Source organism: Pinus tabuliformis, chromosome X (genome assembly GCF_031772625.1).
Source record: "Pinus tabuliformis cultivar Carrire ecotype Pingquan chromosome X, CPIR1, whole genome shotgun sequence".
In the NCBI taxonomy this organism is placed as follows: domain Eukaryota; kingdom Viridiplantae; phylum Streptophyta; class Pinopsida; order Pinales; family Pinaceae; genus Pinus; species Pinus tabuliformis.
The window spans coordinates 1,189,006,704-1,189,018,195 of record NC_142308.1 but is presented as its reverse complement, the minus strand read 5'-3'; the positions used below and the strand labels follow the sequence as shown (position 1 = coordinate 1,189,018,195).

The window sequence follows — 11,492 nt, the reverse complement described above, 5'->3', positions numbered from 1 at the left end:
GCCATGGCCTTGCGGATTGGTTTATACGAGATTAAGAGCATGAACGATGCAGATTCTGAGGCTAAGGAGATAGTGAAATTCAAGTTTGACACCAAAGAGTTTAATCCATATGATCCCCACGGTATTTGCAAGGACCATTGTGTGAGAGTGCATTTTCCATGGATCCATGTGGCATGCCTTTGTCCAGAGGAGGACCCTTGGAGGTACTATTACAATGCCCCCAAACTCTGTGCACTGGTCAACATAACAACAACTTAGAAGGCTTCTCTGCATACATCAGCACCTCTGGAAGAAGAACAACAACAACAACAATAGGTAGCAACCCAATGGAGGACAAGGGTAAGAGGAAGATTTCTGAGAATATAGAGGTAGAGTAAAGCTACAAGATGAAGGGAAATCCTCTCTTAGAGAAGGCAACTTTGGTAGCATAAGAAAAGAGGAAGCAACAAATAAAGAGAGCAGAGCAAAGAAAGAGACAAAAGAAGAGGTTGTAGGAATCAAAACTGAAGCTACAGGAGACGAAGAAGAAGTTGAAGGAAGAACAATAGTTGAGGAGGAGAGAAAGAGAAGAGAAGTAGAAATAGGAGGAAGAATAAAAGGCAAGGCACGATGACAAAGAAAACAGTGCCCATACAGGTTGATGAGTCGGAACAACTAGCAGCTGAGGAAGAGGGTGAACAAATGCAGGATTGGGAGCTTGCTCAACAGATTAAGAAACTTATTGAAGTGACATACATTGATATGGAACATGAGCCACATAACGAATATATTGACCTTATCACAAGAGCACCAGAAGTCATCTCTCAGTATCCACCACCTTCATTGTCAGAACCAATCCCGAACAAGCAAGGAGGTATCATTCTCCTTGATGATGATCTAGTCATGGATGTGTATAATCTATCATTTGATGAGTTGTAGAAGAATATTGTACAAGCACAGAGGAAATGCTTTCCATATGATCATGCATCACCTGCATTCATCAAGGAAAGGGTGGTAGTTTCAAACACCATGAAGCATCCAACTGCCCTTGCCGAAGCCAGATTGGCCTATACAGGAGAAACAGGCTGAAATGTTAAGTACTTGATGTTTGAGAATGAAAAAGTGGAAAAGAACTTGCAGGATGCCAAGTAAGAGGCAGGGAAACTTCAAGCGTCAATGTGGAATGCAGTTTCCGCAATGGAGGAGATGAGGAAAGTGATACTAGCCAAAGTATCAACACTTAAGAGTACCATGCATAATCTTTATGACATAATTTTCATTGTGCATAAAGTAGTTTTCCATGTGCATGGCCTACAACAGCGGAGCAAAGAGTTTGTTCAAACTCTCAAGAACATACATGCTGCCATCAACCATGTACAAGAGTGGAAAATGCAGTACAAAGGGGCCCGACTTGACTTGGTTAAGAAGATGAAGCCACGGGCAAAGTTGGAGAAAGTAAAGGTCTGGATGTTGATCCAAAACTATGAGTAGCTCGCCCCATTCATCAGCAGCATACATGCGTCATGAAGCAACAAAACTTATAGCTTGTTGACTTTAATATAAAATACACAAAGGTATTTGTAATAATAATTTATTAATATATAAAATGTACAAGTGATGTTGAATGTTAGAATGAGGACCCACATATATACCTAGGAAGGAGGAAGGTGTCATTTCATGACTGGACATGTATTTTAGACATGCCTTTTCACTTAACTTAATGACTATTTAACATAATCATCATTTCATTATTTATTATTTATATTTATTTATGTTTATTTTATTTTATACAATTTGTGTTCCTAACATTTCCCCTTCCTTCAAAATCTTTGTCCTCAAATATTTATTGCTGACAATTTTATTCCTCTTGCATTTGTCATCTCGGCCTATGTAACTCCACGTCACTAGTATCTTTGTTTGTATACTTCACTGGTAACATTGTCTTGAATTCAGGGTTATCGATTTTTATTTTTTATTATATATATATCTATATATATATATATATGTATGTATGTATGTATATATTAATTTAATTAATTAAATTAAGTTGTAATGTAAGTATAGTGTAAGGAGCTTGACTATATACTCTCATGGTGTATTAAACGTAATATACAATGACCATATAACTATACGTAAGGGATTCAGTTATATATATTATCCACGATGTATAAATATACGTAAGGGGTCTAGTTACATATATTGTCCATGTTGTATAAACTTAATAAATCGATTCAATAACCATAGACTGAGTCATATGAATTCACATCGGGTTACACCTCACTGGGTTTGAATTTTCGATCGAGGTATGCTGCTTCACGATGGGGAACGACACATTTTTTAGTGTGTTGTACTGTGGGAACAATGGTACGAGTTGGACACTGATTGATCACGTGAAAAACAACGATTGATTTGGGTAGCCTAGAGCAAGCACAAATATGGCTTGAACGACGTAGATTGCCCACGGTGACAGTGCATAGGTTGACCCATAATTGATAACAGTAGACAATTTTTTTTTTGCCTTGTCGGATTGTGTTGTTGATCACAACAGTGTGGAGCATGATGCAGAAAAATAAGGGCACGACTTGTTGGTGGGTGTCTGATGTCGGGGAAGCATTACACAATGGTGGACAAGATTTGTCGAGGGTATCAGCGTTTGCAATGGGAGTTAGGGTGTAGTATGGTGACAATGGCAGAAAGTGGAATCATGGTATGTTGTTGGGGCAATGGATGCAGTATATGGGATGGACGAGGTGTTGGTTGTCGGCTTAGGATTTGGTAGGAGACGAAACAACGGGACAGTTTTGAGCTATGAGGGGAAGATGGTGGATGAAGACAACTAAAGGAGGACTGTGTAGGAAGGTTCAGGTTATCCGAGGAAGATGATGGATGAAGATAGATAAAGGTGGAAGGTTCCAATGATTCCTACAAATATCCAAGTGAAAGTTGGGGCTCCTTCTCACAAGCAGGTATATACGTGCGACTAATTATTTCCTATTTCTAATGAAGGTCCTCCCTGCTTCAGATTATTTATTCAAGAGCCTTTTCTTTCTCCTCTTTTTCTCTTTTTGGATCAGTACTGTAATGACAATTTTGACTTTAAATCTCTTCTTATGGCAAGAATCAACAAGAGCAGTCAACAACCGATGTGACTTTGAAGATAAAGAAGATGGCATAAATCTCATCTTATTAGTAATCATCCTTGAGATTGTAGGATTCCCTTTCCATGGCGTAAAAAGAGATGAGCTTGGTCATGTCTTGCATCTTGAACATTTAGATCAAGCACCTCATTCCCTATAAGCAATTGCAAACTGCCATCTGAACATCTCACAAAGCGAGCATTGCTTTCATAAGAAATGGTACCATTACGATTCTGGACCTTCCTCCATCGCACTATATTATCTTCCAATCTAATCTGTTTCTTAGTTCCATATTCATCCGTCTCAAAATTTTCCTCTTCAACAAATGTCTTCGGGTCAAACGGTTTTGGCTCAATTCCCATGATATTTGACACTCGCATAATATTCATCTTGTCTGGCTGACCTGGAGGTGGGCGTAATGGAAACTCCAACTCTAAGGGAGGGCCTACTGGTTTCTCCTTTTCCATTTTCTCATATTGTTGTTCTTCATCTTATTCATACCGATCCATTTCATCATGTATTATATCTTCCGAATGTAATCCACTCTGCTCACTTCCTCCTTTCTCTGAAGCATCCATACCCACACTTTTCTCTAGACTATGTTGAGCAACATATTCTGGTTCTTCTTCCTTTTCATAATAACCAAAAACATCATGCATATTTGCTTCTTAACGAGTTACATGGTGACCATCACCTTAATCACTTAGTTCTCTAACTTGTTCAATTTCTCCATCCTCATCCTCTAGATTTTTTTGTTCATGAGATCTTTCAGAGACACTTAGACTGATTTCTTGTCTTCTACTGGTTGCCTCTCTTGCATCATATCCTTCTACTACACTCTCTACTTCCTTTGCTTCACTCTTAGCCCTTTGATTTCTAATATCTCTTTCTGGCTCGATATCTTCTCTTTCTCCTTCACTTTCAACATTAACTTCATCTGGATCATCATCTTGATCTACATAATATTGATTGACATCATTTTCATATTCATCATTATCTATTACATCTTCATTCTCATTATTATCATTCTGATCAAAATCTTCATCTCCTGATTTACCTTGTTTTGTTTCTTCACTGTCGCTGTCATCTTTATTATCAAATTCCTTTATACCTATTGTAACTTCTGCATATGATTTTTCCCATTACTGAAGCTTTTATTGAACTTTACTAAACTTCTTAATGAATTCGGGATGTAAATGTAATGGAATATTGTGCGGCAAATAATGTTCAAAGACTCGCATGGTTATATTGTGTGGTGGATAATGCTCAAAGTCTCACATGGCTCTGATACCACTGAAGCAACAAAAATTATATCTTGTTGAATTTAATGTAAAAATACACAAAGGTATTTGTAATAATAATTTATTAATATATAAAATGTACAAGTGATGTTGAATGTTACAATGGGGACCCACATATATACTTAGGCAGGTGCCCTTTCATGATTGGGCTTGTCTTTTAGACATGCCTTTTCACTTAAATTAATGACTATTTAACATAATCATAATTTAATTATTTATTATTTATATTTATTTATGTTCATTTTATTTTATAAAATGTATGTTCGTAACACCTCATATGTGTGGTTGTACAATAGTTTGGACGTCATGGTGAGAAAGAACAATATCCCATCAATCGGTTCCCTCATTGATGCTAGACCCAAGAACCAAGTTCCGCTAGAGATTGATGAGTACATAGAGCAGCTAAGATGAGAGGCCATTAGGGAGGACATGGATCTGAATGCACACAACATGCAGAAGTACATCGGTGGTCCTCAATGGGTCAATACCATGGTGCACATGCTTTAGAATGAGTTGGACATAAGTTCTAAGACCATATACCTAGATGTCATGGAGGCAATAGTCCGCTTTTAGAAAGACACCATCAAACAGTTTGGGGACACCATCATGTAGTACCAAGATTGACATCAATATTTGACTAAGAAGAACGAAGTGGAGGTTGCTGAGTTGGTCTTTCACCAAACTTCATAATCATAGTGTTTTTTCTTGTTAGGTTGTCTCTAGCCTATTTTGTCTCACATGGGTACATGTGGAAAATGTAATATTATTTGCAAATATGTTGTAAATGAAATTCCAAGTGTCATTAGTGGAATATGAAAGGTCATCATGTTATGTAATGAGTTAATTGTAAAGAAGATGAAGAGTCATAAGAGTAGTCAAAAAGTCACAAAGGGGAATGTCAAGGGTCACCCCACCATTTGTTATAAATATAACCTCATAACTCATAGAAAGGGATTTTGGGAGCCAAGATTTTGGTTAGGATTAGGCTTAAAAAAGGCTTGGGAGTATTGTGAAGAGCCTTGGCTTCTCCATAGCATAGAGTGAGTATACTTCTTTGGAGTAGCAGGTGTTCTTGACTGTAATGTTCCACTACTGGGGTTAGTGGTCATCAATGGTGTATGTATGGATGGAAATTTCGCTTATAATAATAATATAAGAGAAATCATGCTTTCATGAATATGTTGTTAATGTAGTTGGACTATTCTGTTTTCTTTAGCAATGTATGTTATTTAACTTACGCATATGCTTATGAACTACTTTGTATGCATTTGAACGAATCCTGTTGAATGCATGTTGTTAGATTAACTCATCACTTTAAATTGTGGACTATTCTGAATTTTAGCGTGTGATGGCATTCCGCTCATGTGTTCCTTTCAAGATGCATACTATTACAGGCTTCTAAGGGGAACACTTCCTTTCCCCCCCATTTGTTAGAACCTTAATGCATCGCACTTTACTCTCCAAAGGGTCACACAGTTGCTCTCACCCAAAGTTATCATACTTACCTCTATGCACTACCGTGGTCAAGGCATTACTCTACCACCCACTGTTGGGACTCCTACTCCAAATAGTTTGAGGTCTAGTTGGGACTTCATATTGGGGAAATCCCCTGAACGTTGGCAAGTCCACCATCAACATTTCTAGCGCTAGAAGGAGGGCGAGATGACAAGTTGAGCCCTTGAAGTCTATTTTGAATTTTTGCACATATTTCATGACTTCTATCCAAATCATAATCCTGAAATGTTTTTCTCATCCTGTTGATTTTGAAATGGCGACGAGCATTATAGATGACGTGTCCAACTATCATTTCAATGGCGAGGATGGAACCACCTTGTTCAAGCACACAGTTGTTTTTGCTAGCTTCTATGATAGGAATGATGTCCCTTCAGATGACATTTATTGTGGGTTGTTCACTTTCACGTTCGAAGGGTGTGCAAAGCAATGGTGTCACACATTTCCCGCAACCTATATACCCTCTTTTGATCACTCTATTAGAGAATTATTTCATTCTTTATGATAGTAAAACTCTTAATAAAATTATTTTAAAATTCCAAAAGTCACTTAACGAATCTCTTCAAGATTTTCATGACCATTTTCTTCACTGCTGTTATGAATTTCCTAAAGATGAAGTTGACTGGGAATTTTTGGAGGAAATATTTCATATCTTATTCACGTTTCTGAGAATCTACATGAGTTAGAATCTTTTGAACCTCTCCCAACATACCTTAGTGTTAGAGCTTCTAAATCTGAGACAGACAAGGTTGTTGTCCCAAGTGACCCTCCATCCCCTTCTCATCAAACAACTCTAGCTCCTTGGTCAAGGTGGGAGAAGTTGAGAATCCAATCATTGATCTGTCTTTATCTCCTCCTACCCCACCTTCTCAGGATTTCTACACAGACTTGGAATGTAGCCATGATGGTTTTCATGTGGTCTTATCTCCTCATCCTCCGTCCTTTGGTCCCTTTGATCCTCTGGATTTTGGTGTGTTGTGTTCATCCGTCTCGAATATCACATGTGATGTTCATGAGGATCAAGTTCTGGATGGAGTTGGTGTTGAACAACCAAATTTTGATATAATTTTTGATGAGAATGTATGGGAATCTGAACAAGAATCTGTAGTGAAGGATGACCTCCTTCTGTCCACACATCATCCTCTTTATCCTGAGATTTTCCATGATTACGCTATTTCTGTTCCATCTTGTGAAAATTCATTTCCATATGTTTCTATTTTCGCTCATTTGCAGAACATGTGGAATGCCAGTTTTTCATTGGATTACAGAGAGGATAAATCTATCTTCTCTGATCCTCCCAATCTCTCATCTTACCTTTCTATAAACATAGAGGGTGAAATTTATCATTTTTCGTCATCCCCCCATAAGATTTGTCAGATCACGAGGATTCCGCCGAACATCATCTTGAATTGTTTGATCGTGGATGTCGTGATCTTTTCATTCATTCATTCGATCATGATTTTGATTTTTCTACTGTTAATCTTTCTAAGCCACCAGTTTTTGGTGATCCATCTTATGATGAATTGGAAACTCCTCAAGCTATTGAGGCACTTCAACCCAAGCTATTGGTAATGTCAGGTTCTCGTAGCCTTGAGGTCAATTCCACTTCGGATCAGAAATCGATTAAATCTTTCCAAGCTCCTCATCACTCTGATGTTCACATTGAAAATCAATTTGTTTCATAGTTTTCACATCCTCCACTTGAATCACCCAACCCTATTTCTCATGAAATGGAGGATTCATACATAGAAAGCATCGTTACGAAACAAAAGTTTTCTTCTTTCTTTATGTTTTCTCATTTTTCGAGTTCGAAGGCATGTAAATGCTTGTATTCCACGCGCAATGTGATATGACACCATGATACGTCTACATAATGCCTTTCAAGTGCTTTCCATTTTTTCTCTTTTGTGGATGCATTCAAGCGTCGAACATATTAGTTTAAATTGTTGTATCTTTCTTGTCTGTTGTTTTTCTTTCTTAGCTTTCTTGTCGATCATGCTCTCACCTACATGGTCCAACCAATGCACAGATGACTACATTAGAAGTATCACTTTACATGAGTTGGCCTATGCTCTGATTAGGTTATGAGTAGGAGTAGTGTTTTCTTTCCTTGTTTATTCCCTGATTTGCTTACTTTGTTTTGCTTTGTCTTGCTTCTTTCCTTTGTTTGTTTTCTTTTCTGCCTATAGGTTAGTTTCTGCATGAAACCGTGCTTGGCTTCTTAGACAAGAAAGGTGAAATCCGAGAGGAACTTGTACAACTATAAAAACTTGGTTGTCTATCTATTCCCTCTTTATGTGAATCTTGAATTTCTTCTAGTTGATAATACCCTGATGGAAAATACACTCCTTTCAGAGATAGTCATGGTGAAATCATGATGCATTCACTCCTAACTAGTATCGCCTACTCTAATAGGTTTTCTATTTTCAATTAAACCTTCTCAACTCATTCAAGTAGAGTAAGGAGGTGGGGAAACTTTAACAAGTATGCCAGAGGTATATATATAAATATCCTTCTCTGAAGGGACAACCTCTTATGCTCCCAATAAGTCGAGATCCCTCTTCTGCCTCATGAAATAAATAAGTGCCTATGAAAATTTCTTTGAAAGAAGAAAAAATGAAAAAAATAAAATAAAATATGAAAGAAGAGAAAGGATTCCTGCACAGAGAGGTGAAGCAAGTAACGTCACTAGGGTACTATCTAGGCTTGTTGGCAGCGGAGCAATCTTTGTGTCCCTGAAGTGACTCTGTCAGGGTACTATCCAGGCCTATTGGCAGCGAAACAACCCCATAGATGAAACTAAAACTCTGAAAGTCTATATTACTTGTGCATCTATATACCCCTCATCCCTAATCAAAACAACTCAGTTTGACTTGGCTTGGTACGTGTGCTGCCGATAAAGAGAATGGTAGGCACTACATCTTTAACTCAACCTAAGTGAAGAAGATATGATAATTGAAGAACTGAACAATACTTCTAGTAGAGTTAGACTCACTTTGCACGAGACAAGGTCCATAAATAGAGTTGGAGTTCTACCAGTGTGTTGCTAATGTTGTAGCAACTACAACCACCCTCCCAAATATTGCTTATGCTTCATTTTGGAGCCTCCCTTATAAAACACAACAACTCATCCTACACTGATCTAGGTACTTGTGCTTCAACTGAGATTTATTCTTTTCATATTGACTTGTGTTTTCTCACTTATTTATTTTTGTAACCCACAAGATGATCTCTTGACTTGGTCCTTTGACAGTTTCAGGCTTGCCTTAGAAAACTGCACAATTCTTGAGGGAGACTGGCCTTGCTCTTTGGAATTGTACAATCCTGACTGCTAGTGAGCCTTAAGCTCAGGAAATGTGCAGTACTAAATGACATCCATCATTAAGTTGGGAAATTTTGCAGGAAGGAGAGGCAACCCAGAGCCAGTCAACCAAGAAATTGCATTGAACCTGCTATGCTCAGTGCATGTGCCAGAGAGTTGCCCAGTCCTTCCCAAAACTGCATAATATTTCTGGGCAATGCATGACAATTTTCTTCAAAAATTAAAAAAATAAAAAATAAAAATTATCCTAAAAAAATAGGGATCTATTTTTAGCATCCCGAAGGAAGCACTAGAGTTATTTTGAAAACTACTAGCAAGTGTCACTTTTTCCTTGATTTTTGGCATGCGCGTCATAAACCCTAACTTGAAAAAATATATTTAATAGACACTACTAGATCTCATTTGCACATTTTATCTTAGAGCTCTGGCATTCCTAAGAAGATCAAGGAACCTTTGGTGCAATCATTGTCACTTTTCTGGGTAAGTTTCGCTTTTCCAGTCTTTTGCCACTTTTTCTGTCGTTTTTTGTTATTTAGCTTGTGAGAGTGTTGTCTTTCTTATTTCTTTCAATGACAACTGATGTTTTAACTTGTTTTATCTTCTAGAAGTGCTATTTCAAGTTTTAGATTGCCTTTCCCAAGTGTCACATGAGTTATCCTGTTTTTGCACCAACGGTCGTTGTTGCGACGACTCTCTTCACATGATTTGTTTTCCTTTAGTTTAATTGATTCTTGTACTTGTTTCACATGCAAACATTAACACTTTGTCATATATGAACTCAACATCACACCATCCTTCATATCTTCCTAATTTTCACACTCCCCATAGGCATATTTGGGTCCCCTTGCCTAGATCTCACACATCACTACATGCACTATGCAATCTGGGAGCTCAAGGACTCTTCCTTGGCTTCTGGGATTGCGTAGAGCCTATCATGAGCTAGCTCCAACTATGCACTGAATAGTTCCAGGATCCAACCTTCCAACTTGGTCACTAAGTCTGTGCAATGGGCAGTCTCTCTGGGCCTTGGCCCAAGAATAAATTGCGCATTGTGCAGTTCTAGTCATCAAGCTTCCCGACTGACTACTGGGACTACACAATGTTTTGTTCCCACAGTTAGCTAGTGACCTATGTCAACTAGAATTATGCAATCCTTCCCATCATGAGCTTGACTTGTTGCTTGATCTTTTCTTTAAGTTACTTTGGTTTTTAAGCTGACATTTGCCTGCCATGAGTGTCCTCTCTGTCCCAGAGGTACAACAGTTGTTGGCCATATCTCTAGAAGTTACAGTTAACATGGAATCCAAAAGAGATTCATCAAAGGAAATCACCGAGAGACATATTGGGGAAATAGTTGAGTAGACATCAATGGATTTTCCAGTATATGTAGATACTTAGTTTTTTATTGAGAAGGGTTCAACACTGACATGGAAAAAAATCAAAGATAATTTTGCAGAGAACTTCAAGGAAGACTTAGAGGATTGACAAGTTTATCTTATTATCCAATAGCCAAGCTTCTAAAAGGTTGCATGCAGGTACCCAACCTTCCCATGTGTGGACATTATCAGTTGGATTCCCTCACACATAGACGAACATAATATGACATTGAGCAATGCTAACAGGATAGAGCTTGCCACCTTTAGAGCATAGAGGTTTTAGCTAATGTATCATTTACCCCAGCTGATGAAGTGCATGGACTCATTTTTCTATGCCACCCATAGCCTTGTGAACACTAGAGACATCGTCAAGCACTAGGTGAAAGAGCCGTCAAAGTTTAGACAGACACCCACTTATTTTACAAGAGAAATTCCTTTAGGAAGGCTTATCACTTCTTGATCATCTTTTCCTATAGAATATATGGTCAAGAGAACATAGAAACCTTTCCTGAAGGGTGGGTAGTCGTACGGGACCAGTTGGTGATTGATGGGAAGCAATTAAACTGGTCAATTTTTTTGGCTCATCAGTTGAATATCCATGTGACTCATGCTCGAAATCTGCCCAAGAATGAGAAAGCAAGGTTTTACATGTTTGCGTACTTACTAGATGCAATCTATGCCTAGCAGCAGTTCCCTGGCATGAGATGGAGATGGGCACCAAAAAGGACTATCATCAACATCTATTGCAAGTTGATTTCCAACTCCAGCTATCGAGAAGTGATGGCAGGGCTGAATGACCATTTTATCATCCCATTGTACAGGCTTATCTTTGAGTAGGATCCACCTTTCATGTATTGAGAAGTAA

The 11,492-nt window shown here is 38.1% G+C and overlaps 1 pseudogene; it reads right to left on the bottom strand.

Moving 5' to 3' along the window:
- Positions 1–3,006: 3,006 nt before the first annotated feature.
- The window catches only part of LOC149144201 (protein LEO1 homolog), a 62,607-nt pseudogene continuing 54,121 nt past the window's right edge, over positions 3,007–11,492 (bottom strand).